We start from the raw sequence: 24235 nt of genomic DNA, 5'->3' as shown, positions 1-24235 counted from the left end.
GCCTTTCTAAGTATGCTGTTGTCTGTCTCTTCTGTTGAAGGAGTTAAAGCATACAGCTGTACCATATGTAATGCAGCATTCACTACTAATGGGAGCCTAACCCGCCATATGTCAACGCATATAAGCATGAAACCTTATAAATGCCCATTTTGTGAAGAAACCTTCAGGACCATGGTGCACTGTAAAAAACACATGAAAAAGCATCAAAATATTCCTGCTGCTCTTGTTTCTGATAGCGAAGGAACAACAAGGGAAGAAGGTACGAAAGTAGCTCAGCAACCCCGTTGCGCTATGCTTTGTACAATCTCTAATGGTAAATCTAGTGAATTACAGTACTGTGATATGAGTGCCATGCAATCGTGTGTTGCTAGCTGAGCTGTAAGCTTCTAGTCTTTGTCGTGGTTAATTTGGAATATGGGCACCCTGAAGTCATTCAAGATAAACAACACATGCAGGTGGTGTGACAGACTGGAAAAGTCTTGCCAACATCTGTTTTTTTTCACTTATTTGTTCTCATATAGTTAGGGACAGATCTTTATACTTCTTTGAGGCTACCTTGAAATGCCAATAGCGTTTCAACGGGCTCAACACCAACAATCCTCCAGTGTTTCCTGACGACAGCCGCACACCAATAGATCCGCCAAGGGTACCAAGAAGACCCACGGCGGCTCCACAAAGCGCCCCCAACTCAAACAGATAAATATTCAGGCTTCCCAGTATAGGTGGGAGAGGAAGGCACAAAGCTTAAATGGCGTTTACTCATAAGCGCTACCTTGAAATGCTGTTCAGTTTTTGAGACAAGAAGATAATACGCCCAAGAGTTGGGGGTCTATTCACTAGAGGGAGAGTTTTTCCTGAGAGTTTTGGTTTCAACTCCCTTACTTCACTAGCTTTAAAAAGCCACCCCCGATAGACTTCTGCTACAGGGAGAGTTTGTATAGTCCTGTATAATTTATAGTTAAAAAACAAAATACTTTCTGCGCTTCTCACCCTAATAAAGTTGAGAGTGTGCCTTGACGTGGCGGGTGAGCTTAATTATGCTTCGGCCAATTCATATAACCAAAACCTCTCATTTATATTATGTTTATATATTTGTTGCCTACTTTATTAGGGTGAGGAGCGCAGACAGTATTTTGTTTTTTGTATACATTGTACAGCCAACACACTGTATTTGCAGCATGCTCACACTGTTTGGTAGGCCTCATATTATACATTTGTATTATTTGAGCCTGAGACTTGCTTAGCGCACCGACATTTTTTATTTTCCCTAATTTATAGTTAAGTCTGTGAGATTCTTCAAAGTCTCCTCAACTATTTAAATATGTATAATGGTGGCCAGCTCAGCCCTTCCTGCTGAGGAAATTGTAACACATTTATAATAGTTATGTTATGAACAATGGAGGGGGTATAAAGGACTTGAAGTTAATAAAAATCTATCCAGTATATGGAGAGCTGATTTCATGTACACAAGAGGAAAAAACACTAATTTGATCTAACCTATTGCTCATGAAACTTAAAGCAGGTGTAAATAGGAATAATTAACACTCATGTTAGAATAGAAAAAATACTATTCTACGCATATGTGAAGAAATAGTCATTCCTGCTTTGAATGCTTAAGAAACAAGCGTGACAATGGATTTACAGGGAGTTCTTCATTTAAACATGTATGACACACACACACACACACACACACACACACGAACACACACACGAACACACACACGAACCACACACACACGAACACACACACACGAACACTCTGACCAACTTCTTTAACATTGTTTCTTCGATTGGCAGGAGATGTTTGTCTTGACGAAGAGGATGAAAACGCAGACAGATCAGCTTGCAGGAAATCCCGACATGGAGTCATAACCTTCACCGAAGAGGAAACGGCGGAGCTCGCGAAGATTCACCCTCCTGAGGGGGCCACCATTTCTGAAAAGGTCCTGGTTCAGTCAGCAGCAGAGAAAAGACCGCATTAGTGAGATCAAGGACAAACAGGCGGGAGATGGAAACCGAGCCCAAGTTTGCCAACTGTTGTACATACTGCCCCAAAAGCTTCAAAAGCCCAGTGAACCTAATCAGGTACATGTTGCTTTTTTTTTTTTTTTTTATTGTATTTTATAAAGCAAACCAGACTCATGAGTATCTGCATATAGTGCGGTTCCCTTCACCTTGCATTTGAGTTTCTGGCTGATAAATAGTGTTTGGGAGACCTTCACGTTGCTTATGTGTTCTTCGCACTTACCATACTTGACTTTACTTGCAGTGCGTGTCTCCGATGTATGTATGTTTGGGGGGAGTATGTTTGTGTCTCTATATACTGTCCCAATTTTTGGGACCAACTCACTAAAAGGAGAGTTGTGGTTTCAACGCCCTTACATGAATATTCATTATGAAGGGACCAACTCCAAGGCCGGACTTGGCACTGTAAGGCCAATGACCACCAAACAGGGCCAGACTGGGTATGATGAGATGGCCTCGGCTTGCAACCGGCATATTCAGCTGGCAGCCGCACATTGGTGCATCCAATCTAGAAGTATCGGATGGTCAGTATACATTTCTCCACAAATTCAGCTGGCAGATACTTACGGCAGCACCTGGTCTGCTGCTGGAGCAATGGATACTGTTGGACAGTGGAAATGACTGATCTGGCCCTGTATAATATAACATTCAAAGGATGAACAGATTTTATGCATTATACAGGGCCGGCAAGCTCCTCCTGCAGCAGAGGGTTGAACCTGTATAATTGTACAGTGAAGACAAGAAGGCAACTATCCTGTCATTCCTCCCATCAGTGAATAGTCTCCTTTTGTTTTTCTGTGTCTCTGACCATGTAGGAAGGGATACATCATTCCATTATATTTAATACCGTGCCAGCAGATTCCTTAGAATTATTACAATATTGGAGAGTGACCGAAATTAACAGTGACAGTAAAACTAACAATATACAAAATGAATGAGAAGAACACATGTTAAGAGAAGAGAGCTCTGTCCTTTTGAGCTGAGGTTGAAATGAAATGAGACTAAAAGTGTGGGGACTGCTTGGATGATGATAATTTGATTGTATTGAAGGTCCTATTAGGAACTTATTCATCTAGTTGTGTGTGTTTTTAATGTAGCGAGGCTGTGTGCTTGGTTAAGAACTTTGAATTGCGGTCATAGCTCCAGAGAGGCATCAATGTGTTGTCGCTATCACTAGCATAGCAAAGTCACTCCCTCTCCAATTAATCATTTGTTGGCGTTACGAATAAGCAGTGTTTCTTGTATGAAAATGGCAAAAATGTACGATCTAGTAACCAATGCAGCGTTCTGCTGTTGCAGAATTGCCATTAGAGATGCCTTTCCACTTAACCACAATATAAATTGAGCTTATGTCTAGTGCACTAGTAAAATACTCTGCAATTTGAAAAGTTTATGGGCCAGGTTTAGAAATTGTGTCACTGTCTGAAATAGTGCCTAGTACAGGTAGTATCTACAGTTTCTTAAAACCAATAATGTGGAGAAAGCAGTTACAGGAGAAATTAACATTTTATTGGGTCTCAATTTATATCCTTGTCAGGGACATTTTATTTCTTCACAACTCAATTGTGTAGTGGTTATTCAGGAAGAAGATGGGATCATGAAATTATTTTGGGAATGCATCCAGGTCTTGATTCAATCTGTTAGACTGCTGATAGAGGACAAAAATATTCAGCCTCCTCTGAAGAAATACTATATATATATATATATATATATATATATATATAATATATATATATATATATATATATATATATATATATATATATATATATATACACACCAATCAGCCAGAACATTATGACCCATGACAGGTGCAGTGCATAACACTGATAATCTTGTTATCGTGTCAGTGGGTGGAATATATGAGGCAGCATGTAAACATTTCATCCAAAGTTGATGTGTTAGAAGCAGGAAAAATGGGCAAGCATACGGATATTTGTATACGGATATACAAAGGCCAAATTATGATCACTAGACTGAGTGAACATTTCCAAAACTGCAGCTCTTATGGGGTGTTCCTGGTCTGCAGTGGTCTAATGAAGAAAAATCGGGTGAACGGAAGCGCAATGGAAAAAAAAGGTGGCCTTGTCGGATAAATCACTTTTTCTTTTACATGATGTGGATGCCCCTGGGTGTGTTGCTTACTTGGAGAAAACATGGCATCAGGATGGATCCATGCAGGCCCCACCTCGCAACCCGGGTCAGGGCTCTTTTGGCGGCAAAAAGGGGGACCTACACCTATTAGGCAGGTGGTCATAATGTTATGGCTGATCGGTGTATTATGTGTGTTTGTCCATGTATATAAAATGCATTAGAGTCCGTGGGTGTGTGTGCGCATGTGTATTAGAGTGCGGTGCTGGGTATGCATGAGCATATGGCGTTGTTTGTTACTTTATGGCATTAAGGTGAGTGTTGTGTTAGCATTATTGGATATTTGAGTGTGTGTGTGTTCAGTGTATGGTGTTGAAGTGTCAGGGGGTGACCCAAAGGTTAGTGGTCGGCCTGGGAGAGGGAGAGGAGTGTGTATGTGTAAGAGTACAGTGTGGGTGTTCAAGCAAGTTTGCATGCTAGTTATCCCCCGCTGCCTTGTACCGTGGAGGGTCAGGGACACTGACAGATGACCGCGTTAAAGGACTTAATTAGCATTAGGAGGCAGGAGAAGCTCGGAGGCATTGTAAATTTGTAATGACAAATACGTTCAGTGGATTGGAATGATTGTGGTTATTACGTCCAGCCTTGAAGGGTCCAGGGTAGGTGCACCTTGTTACTCAACACTATTCTAACATCAAGCATATTTTATGCGCCAAACGTTACATCAAGGTGGGAATTTATATTTTATTTTCTAGCTACATGGACGTCTAATTTCAGAATATATATCACTGAGTTCATGAGTTACAGAAAGAAGGGGGGTTTTATTTAGAGGTGACAAACTGTCAATATTTACGAAAACATTTCATACAAACATTGCATATTATTGAAGGGTATTTATGTAAAATAATTTGCTGAGCTATTTTGTAGCTGACAATTTCTGATTGCATCTTCACATTATGTGATTACTGCCACCGTGCAAATAACACTCGCTCTACCGCTTCTCTTGATGATACGATTTGCTCCGGAATGATGAGGCTTTAATTGCAAATTATGTGGTTATCGCTGATACATTTTTCCTTTTTTTCTGTTGAGCAGCAGGTAAATTATTAAGGTTTAAATTAGAGTATAAATAAAAAGTTTGGGTTTTTTTTTTTTTTACGAGACGTTGAAAACTTTGCATGATCCCTACTGGCTGGCTCAGATCAATACGACACATTAAATCGACTAAATGCGTTGGAAAGAAACAATAAATTAAATGGATAACGCTGGCAATTTTTTATTTGCTTTGTAATTGAAATTGGCGTCTTCATACTGCAGCTGCAAAACATGCTTTGTGTTGTAATGATTGCTGGGGATGTGCACACTTTATGTTGTGTTTAGTTTAGCTGAAGTTATATGTATTAGAAATGTGTGATTTGGTTGCTAGCAGAGTGAAAATAAGATAATTTCATTATTATATTCACAAAATCTGGGTTGAAAGTTATACTAGTTATATAGCAGACAAAAATGAAAAATAGTATATGCTTAACAGGGGTAACTGTCTAAAAATAAAGGGAAAAAGTGTTTTTTTTTCGTTTGTTTGGGTTTGTTTTTTTGAATGTTGACCTTAAAATGTAATTGCAGCTATGGTTTAACTAACTATGATCTGTCCTTTTTATAATTTTATTTTGCCATTTTACAATTTTTTTAACGATACACTTTCGGTTTGTTTTAGGCACATACGTATCCACACTGGAGAGAAACCATATAAGGTGCGATGAATGCGGAAAGACTTTTACTGTTAAGTCAACGTTGATTCTCATGTGAAAACACATGCAGGTGGGTTTGGATGGGAAAGAGAGAGATGGATTATGGGTTTTGTAGGTTTCTACTGCAAAACCAATGTGTACTTCTGACAGCTGGTGTCACAGACAATAATAGCAAAGAACACATGCCCTTCTCACCTCTCTGGTGTTTAATTATACTCACATACATGATAGGGTTATTCACTTGAAGAACATGCTATGTCAGTTCTGGGTTTTAGCAAAGTTAACTTTATGGAATCTCTGTGCAACACAAAGTGCCTAGAGTCTGATCTAGAGTGGAATCAGTAGCCAGAGTGGCATATAGGGGTATCAGGCATTTCTGGAGGCAGAGTGGCATATCAGGGAGGTAGAGTGGCAAGCTGTGGGCAGATGTGCATAACTGGGGGGCAGGTTGGCAAATAAAAGGAAATAAAAACAAACAAATATTTTTCTCAATCATTAGTTTTTATTAACCCCTTAATGACAAAGCCCGTACATGTACAGGCTCAAAATGCATTGTTTTCAATGGGTTTAGGGACCGCCCATTGTCCTTAAGGGGTTATATATGAAAAAATAGGTTACATGAATTAATATTTACTAGGTAAAACTTCTTTCCTATAGGGTCGTCTAATGTTCAGGCTTTTTTCTTTTTTCCTAAATTAATATTCAGATTTTTGGGGTCGTCTTATAATCAGGGTCATCTTATAATCGAGCAAATACGGTAATAGTTACTTATGACTTAGATGTAGATCAGATCACATTTAATGAACACTTATTGCAGAAAACCAAATAATTCCAAACGGTTCCTTTTCTTTTTCTTGACACTGTATTTACTGAACAAGTGTATCATTCTGTTTCAAAATGCAGGAATCATGTTTGGTTCAATTCTCCTTCCATGGTCAGGTTGTTTCCAAAATATTAATCATTCAAAAGATCAGTACGTATGTTGAAAGGATGCGAAGCTTTGAATAAAAAAAGTCTGCCACTGTTGACTTTACACAATACAAATTTCTTGTCGCGTAGGAACAAAGGGGAAGCTCATAATGTTTACTGAATTCTAACAACCAGAGCCTTGGGGTACTGTCCTTGATACTTTTAATGACATTTAGTACATTAAAATCAGCACTTTGAGCACTTTGCGTCATTCAGTCGATTTATTTAATCCTTCTAAAAACACATCCAGAAACGTATAAATTGACCCCATTCTTTAAACAAAAATGTATGTTCACGTATATGTGTGTGCTGTAATGGGCAATAATTATATATATATTAAAAAAACACCTTTATTCTTCACCTACGGCTCGAAGAATCGGCCCAGGTGTAACCTCAGAGTGGTTTAAATCCTCAAATGGAACAAGACAGGGATGTCCCGTATCTCCACTTTATGTATTAACAATTGAACCACTAGCTAGAGAGAGAAGAAAAAGACATGGAATATAAACTTCACATGTATGCACATGATATCTTAATCGCTTTAAGTAATCCAAAACACTCTTAGTCTTAGAATTAATGACTGTCCTAGAAAATTCTGGAATAATATCAAATTATTCCAGCAAAAATGGACAGCGCTAAATAAATATACATATATCATACATATATGTGTGAAGAAACAATAATATAAAGTAAAAAATACAAACACTGAATTAGGAAAAATATATGTATTTATTGATTAATTAAACACATTTAAATATAAAGAAATAATAAAAAGACAAGCAACATATATGTTAGGTATATTTCAAGATAATTTTTTCTTTAATATCAAATTATTAATTAAATATAAAAAAACTATTGCCATACCTATCTTTTTGGGTTTAGAAGGTATAATTTTTTTTTTAAAGAGACAATGTTTTATTTATTTTATACAAGCCTTGTCTTTCTATTAGTAAGTTGGCTTGTCTCTCTGTTATTGTCCATCCTTCAACTCTCCTTGCTACTTAATGACATTAGCCTTTTTGCTCTGAAACACACAAATATGCCAACGCAGTCTGGGCTGTTTTTTTATCTGTCTGTATTGTTGTTTTTTTTACACTTCTTGCAATTGGTCATCACATTCGATACACGTAAGTCCGCATTGTTTATAATTAACGCTAGACCACTAGCAAATGGCTATTTTCCATGTAGAAGAACATTGCTGTGGATGCAAAGTATACCAGTGTTACCGAGAACTGGTGATTTTGTGTGTCGGTTCGTTTTCATTAGCTGATTATATTTCCTCTCATATTGAAATGAACAGCGCAATTTTCCCTGGAGACCTATAATGTCGTATAACTCTGAATAACATTTAGGAATAGAGCTGATTATCTTCTTCTTAGTTGATAACCATTTTACATCATTCTGAATTTGCCAACTTATGTAAGAGCCAGTGACCGATGGAGTGACATGCAAGAATCTGCAGAATATGTATTTACCCCTTTCCCAGCTTTGCCCCTTTTTCTTCTACATGTCTTTTGAGGCATTGATATGAGCAGAGTCCGAGGTTGGAATTCCTTGAACCTGAGTGTCCCACCTGCACCATTGGCCTGAGACATCTACAGTATATACCTACATGTGTTTAGAAATTGTTGTCCTCTTTTACTGAAATACTTTTTATTTATTTGCAGGTCAGAAGCTCTTTAATTGTCATGTTTGCACCAATTCATTTTCAACCAAAGGGAGCCTTAAAGTACATATGCGCCTCCACACGGGAGCAAAGCCCTTCAAGTGCCCACATTGCGATATGCGCTTCCGCACATCTGGACGCAGGAAGACTCACATACAATGTCATTACAAAGCAGATTCCAAAAAGATCAGGAAACCCGTGGCACGCAGACATCTTTCCCAAGCTGCCGCTTCAGTCTCCAGTGCCACTTCCACCACTGCTGAGCCGCTTCAGTCAATCAACCTGCTTAACACTACTGCAACAGACCCAAGCGTCTACATCGCCAACAGTTCTGTACTTTCCAGTCAGTTTGATCAAAGCTTACTTCCGCAGGGACTGGTGGGACAAGCCATTCTGCCAGCTTCTGTATCAGGTGAGCGGTTTGGTTTTTTACTCCCTTTAAAGGTGACTTTTAACGAGGACATTTTTTTTTGCTAATCAGGCAGAATGGACAAGACAAATTGTGAACACGTTGCTTTAATATTTTTAATACCACACATTTTTATATGATTGTTGGGAAATTAAGTTTAGGTATTTTGGGAACACATCTGAACAACCACCGATTTGCAACATTTTATGGAACTGGCAGATCTGATGGCAGCAGAGTTTTGTTTTTTTTAATGTAAACTTTAGCAACAAGCTTCCTTCTTTGGCAGCTGTTACTATCTGCCCTCGTAATCACATGTGATATGGAGTCTCTGCTAATTTGGCTGATACAGCTGAAAGCAAAACCTATGTTTATGTGAGTAAATCAGGTAAAAGTCATCAGACTTGAAAACCTGTGACTTAGTCTGCAAATCAGATTACTTTTGTTTCTGAGCCAAAAATACAAAGTGTTCTATATGAAAGAGAATTCTATCCAAAGAGAACAATCGTGTTGATATGGTAGGATGTTTTTTTTTTTAATCAGACAGGGCTGTTGCTGACCACAAGGGACAGCTCAAAGTTTACTCAAAACTAGTTAAAATAGTTATACTTATTTCAGCTCTCTATTACTATATTTTCAGTATGTTTACAGCTCAGTACACTTTTTATTTTACTTTGATTTTTTTCCTCTCTAATTTGCAGCCGGCGGGGATTTAACAGTTTCACTCTCTGATGGCAGCTTGGCCACCCTGGAAGGAATCCAATTACAGCTTGCTGCCAATCTTGTTGGCCAGAATGTCCAAATTTCTGGAATAGATGCTACAAGTATAAACAACATAACACTACAGGTAACGAAAAGTGTAATGAGATGGACCAGATTAGACGAAAAGCACACTTTTCAATTTTTTTTTCCCAACCCCTCTGTTTTGTTAGATTGATCCCAGCCTTCTGCAGCAGACTCTGCAGCACAGCAGCATTATCCCTCAGCAGCTCCCTGGAGATCACACCTCTGCCCAGACAGCTGGCAGCCTGCAGACAAGCGACGGTCCAGTAGCCGCTAATGTAGTCATTCAGCCCATAGCAAGCCTGTCTCTGCAGCCCACCACCACATCCACCTCTAATCTCACCATTGGGTCTATGGCCGAGCAAGACGGCGTACTAACCTCCACTACAACATGTACGTTTCAGTCATACGTAACAGAGAGAGGTGCCATAAATGTCATTTTGGGTCGCTACTTATCTGTCTGGTGTCTCCCTTGTTTTTTTTCTAATTCGTTTTGTTCAGAGTTTGCTTTTGGGCAATATTTTGCCCTTGAATTTTCATCACATGCCATTGTCATTTGATTTATCTGTTGTTATAGTAGTGCATAGCACAGTGCCATAATATCAGATTGAACATGGTCTTTTGACATAGTATTTTTTTCATGTTAAAATTCCATCACTGTATTAGCCTCTACCACTTCTGTTGATATGCCAGTGCTTGGATTACTCTCCATTCATCTCTTGGTTTGCCCGTTGTGCTAAATAAGTAATATTTCTTCCTACTTAGCTGGCCAGGAACTTTCTCAGGTGATGACGTCCCAAGGTTTGGTCTCGTCCTCTAACGGACAGCATGAGATTACACTGACCATTAATAACTCTAGTCTCAGCCATGTCTTGGCTCATGCTACTGGCACCACACCGACCTCAGAAACTGGCTCACCACAGGAGATAACGCTCACCATATCTGGTTAGTTGAATTAATTGCCTTTTGTCTTTTATCTTTTATATTAATAACGTGGCCTGTTGTCGTTCAGTCTGTCTAGCTGTTTGTCTAGATCGCTTTCTATCTATCCATCTGTTCTGAACATAGTAGGCAGAATTTTAAGTACTGTTATTTCTGTACCATTCTTGGAGAAAAAGATGTCCAAAAACACCTTGTGAATACTTTTCCCATTCTCGCATATCTTACATTAATACACATTTTAAATTCCAAAAATAGTTTCACACAGCATTTTGACTGCAAATCAGAAAAAAAATACTTGCAGAATATAATAGGGGAAAAATAGCCCTGTTTGAGTTCTCTCCTCCCTGCCCTGATTCCAAAACGATATTTGTTTTTTTGCTTGTTTTCTGCTGTTTTCTCTTAGTCTCTTAGGCTTTTATGGTTCTTTGTGTTTTTATTAGGTCAAGATATTGTGGGGCTTGGCTCTTCAGGAAGCAGCGATCTAAATGGGAACTTGAGACTTAACACACCTACAATTAGCACCCAGTCAACTGAGAGTACCCTGTCGCTTAGCAGTGATCACATTTTATCACAAAGCACGGCATTAACTACCACTTCAGGTACTGCTGCATGCGCTGGGCACTTTAATTCTTAGTAACATTTTCAGTAACTTCAAAACTTTTTTGTAAGGGTAAGGGCTCACTAAAGCTCTCTAATTAAACGCTTCAAATTAAGTTCATAGGCATAGAGTGCATAGAATTAAAGGGTTGGGATATTCTTCATTGCTTTCCATTTATTTTTCCTTTTTCATATTAGGTTTTTTTTTTTTTACCAAAAAAGAAAGCACATTGTAAGTACTTCATTAGTCATTCATTAAACCAGCAAAAATCAATAGGAGCATTTTCAGCTCATGCACCCAGGGGTCTCTAGATCATGTGGCAGGAGATGGGTTCAGCTGGATGGGTAAATTTGTTATGGGGGTTGCATGTGATATAGCCACAATATTTTGTAGTAAAACAGTTTAAAACCAAGCGCAAAATGATAACCAGAACACATCCGTAGAGAAGCTGAATTATTATTATTATTGTTTGTATATATACCATATTTCCCCATGTATAAGACACCCGAAATTAAAAAAAAAAAAAGTTTTTTTCGATTACATAAAGTTATGGAACTCAAGCTTTATTCATCATAAAATTCATACTCATCATCCTCATCACTCCCATTAACTGCCCCAAAATTAACCCTAAAGACCCCATCAACCATAACTGCCCCTAAATTAACCCTAAACACCCCATTAACCCCCACCTCCCCTAACTTTCAGCAGCCGAAAATATTAAGTTTATACTTAGTTAGATGAGTTGCTGAGCAGTGTGGATGCTGTAAGGAAAGGGGTGGGGCCAATCATCAGTGTGACTGCAGGGAGGGACTGGGATGCCGAAAGGGGCGGGGCCAATCATCAGTGTGACTGCAGGGAGGGACTGGGAAGTAGTAAATGCTGTGGGGGCGTTTGAAATGTGCCGCCCCTCTATAATCTACAACCACTGTATAAGACGCACTCAGTTTTTAGACCCCAAATTTTTCGAAAAAAGATGTCTTATACATGGGGAAATATGGTAGTGCCAACTATTTATGCAGCGCTTCTTACATTACATATATTCAAGGGATATGGCAAAACTAGAATTTATAGACTAAGACAAACTGATACATAAAAGAGCTTACTAATCATAGTTTTTTTTAATTATTTTTATGTGCAAATAAAAAAAAAAACAATCTATATAGAGGAACCATGAAGATTATTATTTTTTTATCTTAGGAGATCGGTTTGTTAAAATCTTGCAGGTAGAGGACAGGGAATCTTCGCTGATTACTTACTTGGGCTCAATAGATGGTAACACATTATTTTGATATGCTTATTTATGTAGAGTTGACAACATCTGCTGGCAGCCTTCCTTGTACCACTTCAATAGCTCAAGCCCCTGTATCCACTCAGAATTTGGTAATGTCATCTGGAGTAGGTGGGGATGGGACTGTAACGCTAACCCTGGCTGACACTCAGAGCATGCTGTCTGGAGGCCTTGACACCGTCACCTTAAATATCACTTCGCAGGTATGGATAAAACAAAATACACATCGTTAGATGCCGGCATAATGCTGACTATAAACACGGTCTACACAAGACTAATGTGCTTGTGTTATAACACTTTTTTAGCGTGTTATGCAGACATTGCTGTGCATGTGATAGCTGGGATGTTGTTGGCATAGGCTTAAACTAATAAGTGATGTTCTTGCAAAAGAGTGACTGGACATAAATGAATTGTTACGTGTGTCACGGGAAATAACAGTAGCAAGGAGCTGTTATTTGGCACTGCTTGTAAGGTTTCATTTCTAGAAGCCCAACTGAAGTGAAAACTGAGTCTCTGAACTGCTGAAGACATTAACTCTAATTGAAAGAGGCTTCTGGGTGTAAGAGTTTCATCAGGCTGTCATTTTGCCTTGTATCTAGGAAATATAATTCGAGGCTGCAGAACACAATACCAGAAAGGCACCGAATGGCACCTGGTATCCACACATGAAATAAACACTAATAATATTACATAGTATTTTTTTTTTTGCTGTTGAATCCCTTTCATCTGGTTGGAACATTGCTAACCCATGGTGTATTTCACTCTAGATAGTTGGCTTTATTCAGAATACCTAAATGAAAGAATAGTATGTTATAGTCTTGTTTTCAGGAAAGGCTATAGAACAAGTAGTCTATCTGTCATTTAGCTATTCATAACCTGTATTAAAGCCATGTTTGTTTCCAATTAGAGTCAGCAGTTCCCTGGCATCCTTTCAGATAGCAGTTTATCTGGACAAAATGGCACTGGTTCCCAACAGGTCATTCTGGTGAGCCATGCATCTCAGCCCACCACCAACACCAGTGAGCTCAGCTACCAGGTACAACACCAGTTTATAGTGTGTGTATGTATGTGTGTGTGTGTCTCAAGGAAGAAGTGCAGCTAACGTATACCTTTTGACTTTTTCTAGTAAACCCATATTTCTCAAGTTCTGGAGATCCCATCTCCAGAAGGATATTAACGTTTTGATTTTATTATTAGATGACACTAAAGGATCTCAATATGTATAGCTTGCAGAAAAGGAGAGATATGTGGCATTTAAATACGTAAATGGATTTAGCAAGCTACACAATGGAAACTTATTTCAAAGGAAGAGAAATGTTAGCACAAGAGGTCATGATCTAAAACTAGAGGGTCAGACGCTTACCTGTAATGTAAGGAAGTTTTACTTTACTGAGAGGCTGGTGGATAAGTGGAATATGCTCCCAGCAAAAATTTTATGGGATAGGCATATGGCTATCCTGAGTCTAAAATGAGACCAATGACCAATTAAGGTCTGAGTCTTTACTTCAGGAAAAACGGTCAGACTAGATGGGTCGAATGGTTGCCATGAAATTCTACCTTATGTATTAGGAAGAAATAAAGTTACATAACTAAAAAGTACAATTTCCAATAATTTTCTTTTTAAGGGACAAAGCATTAGTCTGGCTCCTGATTTGTGCTCTTGTGCGTAACTGGAGCCGTACGGATAAAAATATGAAGGTTCCATCTCATGTGAATTAGAATATCAACTTACAATGTCAAGCTGAATGTGCCTTTAACCCCTTCGTGACAATCGCCGGTCCGGGCACGTCACTGAAAATCGTGACGATTATGACAATTGACGTGCCAGGACCGGCACGTCTTTAAACGGGTGAAAAAATCGATCCGTGATCGATTTTTTCACTCAAACGGTGTTGCTCTAATGCCTCGACATCGAGGCATTGAGCAACACCAAAAAAAACATTCCCGCCCCCCCCCCCGATCGCTCCTAGGAGCAAAAAAAAAACATGTTTGAAAGACTGCACGTCTTTCAAACATGGCGGCGCCCGCCGCCGAAAAACGGGTTTAGGAAGCGATCGCGAGTCGCTTCCTTTGCTTAGCTGGTGTTGCTAAGATGCCTCAGTATCGAGGCATCTTTGCAACACCTGTTTAGCAAAGGAAGCGACTCGCGATCGCTTCCTAAATGCTCAACTTACCTTCCCGGTGCCGGTGTCTTCGAAACACACGCGGTGTTTCAAGATGGCGGCGCCCATCAAGCCGGGGGGCGGAGCCTGCTGACATCATCGGGGGGGTGTTGCTGGATGTCATGGACATCCAGTGAATAACACCCCTAGTGGTCAGATCACTCATAAGAGTGATCATGATTTGATAAATCAAAGGCAATGTTTTCTAAACATTGCCTTTGATCAGTATTGGATCTGCCTCCCTCCTTCACTTGCTTCTAGTGAGGGAGAGAGACAGATCAGTGTGTTCTGGTATTTCAGGTATTCCCTAATAAAAATATATATATATTGATCCAAAGGCTCTTATAAGAGCCACCCATATAATATTAACCCCTTCATTGCCATTGATCACTGCATAAACAGTGATCTTGCATAGTGGCAATTGTTTTTGGGTTTTTTTTTTTTTTACATGTTTTTTTACTTTTTTTAGTTTTTTTTACTTTTTTTAGGTTTTTTTTTTTATTTTTTATTATAGCCATTAACCCTTTCCTTCCCCACTATTTTTGCTGCAATTCTTACCATGCAGCGGTATACGGCTGAGGAGGCGTATGCCTTTTTGGCCACAGATTCTGAGGCCACTGATACAGCGTCAGATTTTGACGTTGGTCAGTTCACAGATACATCTAGTGATGTATCTGTGGCTGTTAGGACGCCTACCACACGTAGTCGTGGCAGTGCACCAGAGGCATGGGTAGCGCCTAATAGGTACAAGCCAGCTATCCCTCCTTTTTCTGGAATTCCTGGCATCAATATTGATGTTACAGGATTCACTCCACTGCAATTTGTGCAGGTTTTTTTGGGAGACGATGTCTTGGGAGACATTGTCACACAAACAAACATTTATGCCCAGCAGCACCGTGCTGCTAGCCCTAATTCTTTTTGGGCAAAACAGCCATGGACTCCCATTGACGTGCCAGAATTTCTTAAATTCTGGGCACTCACAATGTTAATGGGCATTATAAAAAAGCCCTCCATCCGCTCCTACTGGAGCACCAGCCCCATCTTTAGTACCCCCATTTTTGCCCAAACTATAACTAGGCAAAGGTATGAAATGATTCTTCGTTTCATGCATTTTAGCGACAACAGCCTGTGCCCCCCTAAGGAGGACCCCCAGTTTGATAGGCTGTACAAAATCCGCCCCCTGATTACCCATCTCGCTGCCAGGTTTCCAGAGGTTTATACACCTGGAAAAAATATCTGCGTGGATGAATCCCTAATGAAATATAAAGGAAGGTTGGGATTCAAGCAGTATATTCCTTCCAAGCGCTCCAGGTATGGAGTGAAGGTGTATAAGCTCTGCGAGAGCGAGACAGGATATACTCATGCCTTCCGGGTATACGAGGGTAAGGATAGCTACCTTGACCCTCCAGGTTGCCCAGATCATCTGGGCACCAGTGCCAAGATTGTTTGGGACCTAATATTCCCCCTTATGAACAAAGGCTACCACTTGTATGTAGATAACTTCTATACAAGCGTCCCTTTGTTCAAGCTGCTGTATTGTTTCGATACGGTAGCTTGCGGTTCTGTAAAAAAGAACCGCTTGGGTTTCCCACAACGCCTGGTACGAACCCGGCTAGGAAAGGGGGAGACCTCAGCTCTACGCCAAGAGGAGCTTTTGGCATTGAAGTTCAAGGACAGAAAAGAGGTGTGCATGCTGAGCACCATCCACGATGAGAGAACCGTGGAGGTTTCTGTCCGTGGCAGAGCTGGGGTCACTACAAAGCCAGTGTGCATCAGGGCCTATAACAAGCACATGGGTGGAGTTGATCTGTCAGATCAACTCCTACAGCCCTACCTCATTATGAGGAAGACAAAGGCCTGGTACAAGAAGGTTGCAATTTATCTAATGCAAATTGCAACCTATAACGCTTTTTTGCTGCACAAAAAAGCAGACACTGGGCTGAAGCTGTCTTTTTTGCAGTTTCAGCTCGAAGTAATTACAGGTATCTTGTACCGTGATGCACCTGGTCCCGAAGTAGTGATGGGAACCAACAGAATTGGGGCTACCCATTTTATTTTTAAAATCCCCCCTACAGCAAAGAAGCAGAATCCCCAAAAGAGATGCAGGGTATGCTACAGCAGGGGGCAAAGAAAGGACACCACATTTTACTGTCCAGATTGCCCTGGAAAACCTGCACTCTGTGTCGGTGACTGCTTCAAGCTGTATCACACAGTTTCCCATTTTTAATTTTTTTTTTGTTCCTGCTCCATTTTTGTATTTTTTTTTAATTTTTTGTTACATTTACTGTTTTTTAGCTTTTATTTGCTCCACCATTTTTAAGCGTTTTTATTTGCACTGTCAAGTGACCCCTGTGTCCATTCCGTGGCATGAGGGACCACTTAAGGTGCTAGATCAAATCCCTTCTTGGAGATAGGCCAGGCTTTCTTGTAACCTGTCCCTACTGATAGTTGGGTACAAGCATTTTTCTTTACCCAGATGTAAAATTCCTACTGAATTTGAATTGCTCATGTTCCAAATGTGGCCCTTTTGCCCCCAAACAATCTGACAAACCCATGCATGTGGGGTATCAATGTACTCAGGAGATGTTGCTGGACACATATCTGGGTGTTGTGTGACAGCAACATATACCAGGAGCTGTAATTTCACACCTGAAGTACAAAGTATGTGAAAAAAACACCAAAAACAATTACTATCCCAAACTTTGACAAGGGTTGGTGGTAGGATTAGTGCATGGAAAGGGTTAAACTATCAGCATCTAAAATACCCTGGGGTGTCTAGTTTTCAAAAATATATGGTTTGGTGGGGTAAATTTAATTTGCTGGCTTCAAAGATGCCCCAAATACCACATAGAGACAGAATTACCAGATTCAGAGAAAAATGGTTTTGAATTAGCAAAACGCTACTTGTACTTATTGCCCCATAACGTGTAGAAGAAAGCAAAAAAACATAAAAACATTGGGTATTTCTAAACTCGGGACAAATAGTAGAATCTATTTAGCAGGTTTTTTCAGTAGTTTTTTATGATGAATAAAAGATTTTTCAAATAAAAGTGAGAAAATGTGTTTTTTTTTCAATTTTTCGTCATATTTTATTATTTTTATTATAGGAAATTACATCATATGAAAAAAATTTTGGTGTCTGAAGAAAGCCCTTCTTGTCCTGAAAAAAACAATATATAACTTGTGTGGGTTTAGTAAATGGGTTAAGAGAAAATTACAGCTAAACACAAACACCGCAGAAACGATAAAACAGCCATTGTCACGAAGGGTACAAAAAGTAAAATCAGCCTTTGTCACGAAGGGGTTAAACTTATTGTTTGTATGTTTTGTGTTACCACTTCCAGTTAGACAGGCATCATAGCGGCCAACGGAAGTTTCCATATTGGAAAAGTGACTATGTATATATGTGTGTGTGTATATATATATATATATATATATATATATATATATATATATATATATATATATATATATATATATATAATATATATACCCACATTTTAGAAAAGTAAAACGTCTTTATTATTATTTGTGAATTGTTGAGAAATGGAGCCCTTAAATGATCTTCTTTTCTTCTTATCACCAATATCCAGTGTTTAATGTTTACTATTAAACAGTGCGCGAGGCAAAACACATGCCTTGGATCACTACCTTTTTCTTTTTCAGAGACGGTGTAGCCAATTGTTGCAGAATTTGCAGCATGATAGAGCCTTTTATTTTATTTAAGTATAGAAATTCCATACAAAACAGTTTTCTTTCTCCCTTTTTTCACCCCTTTTAAATAATGCAAGCCCTTATTGGGCTAGATTCCGCTTTGAATGGCAGCCTTTTCTGAGAGTACACTGGAAAGCTTTAGTATAAAAATAGAGATATATTGGACCTTACTTTTAATAGAAATTAAAGATATTACTGTTATTTTTCTAATGTTTCAAACCTATGTGAGAATGGTTATTGAATGGCTTTGATTTATCCCTGGGAATTGAATCAAGCCCGTTGACTACAAAGTACCTAAAACTCTTCTGGCTCGATGTCATGTCCAGTACTATTACATTATCGGGATTGTGATAATTTTTATAAAGCATGGAGTGCAGTAAATAAGAAATAAAAAAGTACTAGGCCTATGAGCTTTATCTCTGTTGAACATGTTTCTGATATGTTACTTCTGATAATAGGTTTCTGATGATGCCCACATGGAAAAGAACAGTCAGGCTGAGAAAGATGGCAGACTACATCAGTGTTTTGAATGCAATCATTACTTTCCTTCAGCCTCCATATTGGCAGAACACAACAAAGAAGCTCACGGCAAAGAAAGAATTCATGTCTGCCACCTGTGCAATAAAGCGTTCAAGAGAGCGTCTCACTTAAAAGTAATAATGAAAAATGACTTGACCTTTAATGCCTTTCCACCATCAAGCCATATGCCTGCCTTATGTTAGTATAATGAAAAATAGGAATTACAGGGAATAGTTGCAATAAGAGACAGTGTCACGAGGAGAAGCTCTACACCCCCTGCTGGCCCACCCATTACTGGAGATCCGGTTTGAATAGAGAGACTTTTCTTATCGTGGTGTGTCTCTAGACACATTATTGTACCAAATGCATATTAAGAGTAATACCAAGAGCTCTTTAACTTATTCTGCAATAGAGGTAGGAGAGAAAGGTTCTTTATAGTCTTTCAGTAGGACTATTTTGGACTCACCTCTGTCCATATACCCTTTTTTTAACAAGGAGGGGGGCAATTCTATGATTAGGCTCGAATCACGTTCCTCTATGTTTCAACACTGCCTAACATAACCACTGTAACTATTGTATATTAATATGTGGTGTCTATAATTCCAACAGGAGCATATGCAGACACACCAGCCCGGTCCTTCACGAAGTTCCCAAATGCCGAAATTATTTAAATGTGACACATGCGATAAAGCGTTTGCCAAGCCAAGCCAGCTGGAAAGACACAGTCGTATTCATACAGGTAATGTCCGCTGAGTCCCAGACACAAAGACTGTGCTGGTTCTGTTAGTTTCCAATTCACTTAACCGCACATTGTGATTGAGAAGTGGAGTTACAAAGTACCAGCTTTGTTTAATGTGGTTTATCAATGCATCCTTTTGTGCACATATTGTTTATGAATCCTGCTGGTTGATCGCGTGTACTTTTACATCTTGATATGTATGCCGCATTTTTAAGCAAGATCCTGAAGTGCTTAGCTAATAAGAGTGTTTTGTATAAATATCAATCAATGCTCGTCTTCTTTGACTCTAGCGTGGAAACCCTGTTTAAAAAGTCTGTTGTCTTAAAATTTTTAAAGCATCGCAGGATTATGCTGAATGTGCCAATTATTTCAGAAGGCCTTATGACAAAAAGGCTATTCAGGGAAAATTCAAGTATCCATTTTGCTGTGCAATCAGGAGAAATTACCTTCCCTTCTTCATTAAAGGAGAATTTTCCAGAGTGCACACGAATTGCATTCTACTGTTCTTGAAGAACATCTAAGAAACGTTGATTATAATTTAATTATATGAGTACATCTGCACGCTTTATATCATATCAATTCCCACAAGCTTTCATCTTCTTAATAAATATAATTAAACTGAAAAACAAAAATGTTTTCAGCATTCTGTGAGAGCTAGTTTATGTATGCTGTATTATGTTAGATGTAGATAATTCTCACATAATTGCCACATAATATGAGAAGCCAAAGAAGAAATCTCCCGTACTTAAAAATAAGCAAGTGATTTAGCTGTATGCCTAGCTGTATATGAAATTCAATTAATCTGAGATACTGCCATATTGGGACAGTATTACATTAGGTATTATTACGCAATGACCAAAAAGCATAAGGTGAATAACAAATAAAATGAATTGGCATTTCTAAAATTCTCACTCTCCTGCAGATGCGTAGCAAAAAACATTACAATTTGACCACTTTTATTTTTCTTGTAAAGTTTTCAGAGCTCCTGAGTTAACTACTTTCAAGTAAAATGGTTCACAATGCTCCTGCTTTACTCATTTTTCTAAAAATGATACAGCTGAAACCATAAGTTTTCCCCAAAAGTAAAAGTGTTTGAAAAACTCCTACAAACAGACATTTCTTAAATACCAGCAAAACACAGATAAAATATATTAATTAAAAATAAAAAAAGATATTTTGGTCACGGACCTCCTAAAAGTGCACACAACCTTACATCTTGGCACTACAACAAGTGAGTGGAAATTGCTAGTTGATTTTGCCTCTGATACTGTTTAAGATCAATTAGCAGAACTGTTAACACTGTTCATAAGCTTCAGAACAGCATCTTCAAAAAGATCCTCACTATGTAGTTATGCCTTCATGATTAATTAGCACCTGACCTCGTTTTAAATTGAAATGATATACTGTAGCCTAAAAGATTATTTCTTCTAAGAACATTTCTGCTGATTAAATATCATTCAGTAGTAAAGTTCAACATGAAATAATATTTCTTCCATGTAACTAAAGCTGTATCAGCTGTTTTCATTTCAGTCATGTTTTACATTGTAGATGCTCTTTATTACATTATCTATGTTAGGTTGGATGTAGTTAACTTAGTATCATTGTAACTTTCAAAACACCTGCCAAGCTTTATAAAAGCAAAATGTCCCATGGGATAGTTGTGTTTGAGCAAAAAAATATTGTTTAAAACCTGTGTCATGTACCTGGAAAGCGAATTACGCACCATGGACGTCACCCCTAGTTTTCTGTGGAGACCTTGCAATGACACCTAGGTGGGAGAGTCCGTGGTTGGTCATGGGTGCATCAGGCACATGCGGCCAAACTTTAAACAATGCTCAGGAGTTGGAAATTGACAGGCTTTCAATCTCCTGTGTCAGTACTTACATGGTTTAAGCATAAAAACCTCTCCCAGTGGCCTCAGAATAAACTGTTTCAGCAATTTGAGCTACAGTAGCTCATCTATTGGATTTGACCATATGAGCCAGCTTTTGCCCGCACATGCATCATCGAGCCTTGGCCGCCAGTGACTCTGTCGCTGGTTCACTGCTTTTCCTTCCTTGGACCACTTGGTCCCTCAGATTCTTACTCTTGCCCACTTTTTGTGCTTCTAACACATCAACTTTGAGGATGAAATGTTCACTTGCTGGCTAATATATCCCACCTACTGACAGGTGCCATGATAACAAGATTATCAGTGTTATTCACTTCACCTCTCAGTGGTTATAATGGTATGGCTGATAAGTGTATATTCCATTTATCATTGGTTTCTTCAGCAAGTACCGTAATTCCCCATGTATAAGACGGTCCCATGTATAAGACGCACCGTAATTTTGGGGCCCGAAAATTACAGGTTCCAGGATGAGTGTGATGTTAGCTGTGCTGGAATCTGGTTATACCTGGGCATGATAGGAATGTGATTGCCCTTAGCAATCACACTCCTATCATGCACAAGCAGCCAACACATGCACATCACTTTCAGCCTCCCTGTGCCCTGTCCCCCCTACTTACACATCATGCTATAACACACACATATTCATTCATTCATTCCCTCATTAACGCAGACTCATACACCCTCCCCCACCCTTACCTGAACTGCAGATCTTCCGGTGCCGCTCGCAGACTTTGTTTCCCTCTGCGTTGCTCAAACTCTGAGTGAACTTCTCTTGTCCTGCCCAGGGGAGCAGGAATGAAGCAGAGTCATGTAATGTGATGTACATTCACGTGACGCCACTGGATTTCTGTGTCTCCTCGACGGAACAAGAGACGCTGCTGAGCAACACAGAGGTAAGCGGGAAAAAAAATCTACAACCACTGTATAAGACGTACCCTGCTTTTACGCTCCAAATTTTTGGAAAAAAGGTGCGTCTTATACATGGGGAAATACGGTACTGTTTAGCAGTACCCTGCATATACCTACTAGACCGAAGACTTACTCCCTACCCTTAAACTGGTAGATGGTGTTCCATCAAATCTGGACCTGTGATGACAGAGGCAACTGATCTACTAATGTTCATTGGTGATGTGCATCAAGAAACCATTAACTTTTACTTTGTTCATTCTCTTTCATTGTTTCATTCTACTTCATTCTGGTTTCTTTCGACTGCTATTTGATTACCTGGTTCCACTTTAGCTTGGTCCTAACACCACCATTTCCTGAATTTGGCCTCATTTTTGGCCTCTATTTGTTTCTGACTACTCTCATTCCGGTCTCCTGTGAGATGGTTAAATAGGTACTGTTAGTGCCCTTATCCTTACCCTGCTATTGTATTCTGCATATTAAATAAACTACTGACCATCTGTCTCACATATGCTCCCAACAAGTAACGTCTCGGGAAGTGAATAAGCAATTGCAAATATCTGAGTTTTGTTACGACAGGTTATAAGTACAAATGTTTTATATCACTTAGAATTTATATTTCTATGAAAACTGCATATGATGTTTTTTGTATGTTACTGTAATGCAAGTACATGATGTGCTTACAGGAGAGCGTCCATTTCAGTGCACACTTTGTGAGAAAGCTTTCAACCAAAAGAGTGCACTACAGGTGCATATGAAGAAGCACACGGGGGAGAAGCCTTACAAATGTGATTACTGCTCAATGACCTTCTCACAGAAATGTAATATGAAGCTTCACATGAAGCGCACCCATGCCTACCCTGGTACGTATGTAGCTGTGCTGGGGATTACTAAGGATAATTTATTTTAACTACTGGAAGCGTAATTATCAGGAGAGATTGTAATGGATCAGTGTAATACTGCCTGGTTAATTCAGAAAGGCAAAGACATCTGTTCAATCCTTCAGAAAAACAAATGCTAAATGATTCTAGTGTGTTATACAATGTAATCTTCATTAATGTTGTTTATGTCTTTAGCAGCAAGTGCCACAAACATCACAATACAGTCACCTAATACTTACTAAATTATCTGTATCTTTATATGTAATACATATAAAAAAGCAACTCAAAAAACTTAAATCTTATTCTTAGCATCTTCACAGTAAGGTACTGCTTTTTTCTTAGTACAATGTTATCCAAATCCAGCTCGTAAGGGCCAGTGGTGATCTTGTTTTTAAAAAATAATTAACTTTTCACAAACTGCCAAAGTTGTCTGTTTCCTTAGTTGAGTCTTAAAACTCTCCAAGCATTATGGTGTTTGATTTCTGGGTTGAACATTTTCATTAGTAAAACAAAGTTGAGTGCGTTGTTTCCTCTTCTAGATCTTATAGAAGAAGTCTCCATGCAGCCAGATGAAGGTGAAGGTGAAGACATCAGCCAAGCATTAGATTTAGAAGAAGTTGTCCAGGAGTCGTCTGGAGATTGGCAATGTGGAATAACAAATGTTTTCCGATAGTTTACGCAGAATCTTAATTCCTGATAACCTGCACAAAATTAAAATATAAAAGTTTCATCCAACTTTTGCTATTGGATGAAACTAGTTCTGATTCCATTTAATCTGAAAATAGTGGAGTGGCAGTAACTGAATTCTTATGAGCGCGGTATTGCGTTTTCCTGCAGATACTCAGGTACCACTGACAAATGTAATTTGCCACTCACAGCTTGTTAACGTTTTGAAATCTGTGCAGCA

The 24235-nt window shown here is 39.0% G+C and overlaps 1 non-coding gene and 1 pseudogene across 1 annotated transcript; both read left to right on the top strand.

The window, feature by feature from the left end:
* The window catches only part of LOC149289608 (zinc finger protein 236-like), a 58057-nt pseudogene extending 34056 nt beyond the window's left edge, over window positions 1–24001 (top strand).
* On the top strand, window positions 17009–17138 carry LOC149289609 (small nucleolar RNA SNORA35). Its single transcript, XR_016277333.1, has one exon. It is a non-coding gene; the product is annotated as a small nucleolar RNA SNORA35 (small nucleolar RNA).
* Window positions 24002–24235: the final 234 nt, after the last annotated feature.

The sequence above is a fragment of the Sceloporus occidentalis genome, unplaced genomic scaffold (assembly GCF_023333645.1).
Source record: "Sceloporus occidentalis isolate IW3139 unplaced genomic scaffold, rSceOcc1.0.p SCAF_44, whole genome shotgun sequence".
Lineage (NCBI taxonomy): Eukaryota > Metazoa > Chordata > Lepidosauria > Squamata > Phrynosomatidae > Sceloporus > Sceloporus occidentalis.
Note: the sequence above shows the minus strand (reverse complement) of the source record. Positions and strands in the feature narration are given on the sequence as shown.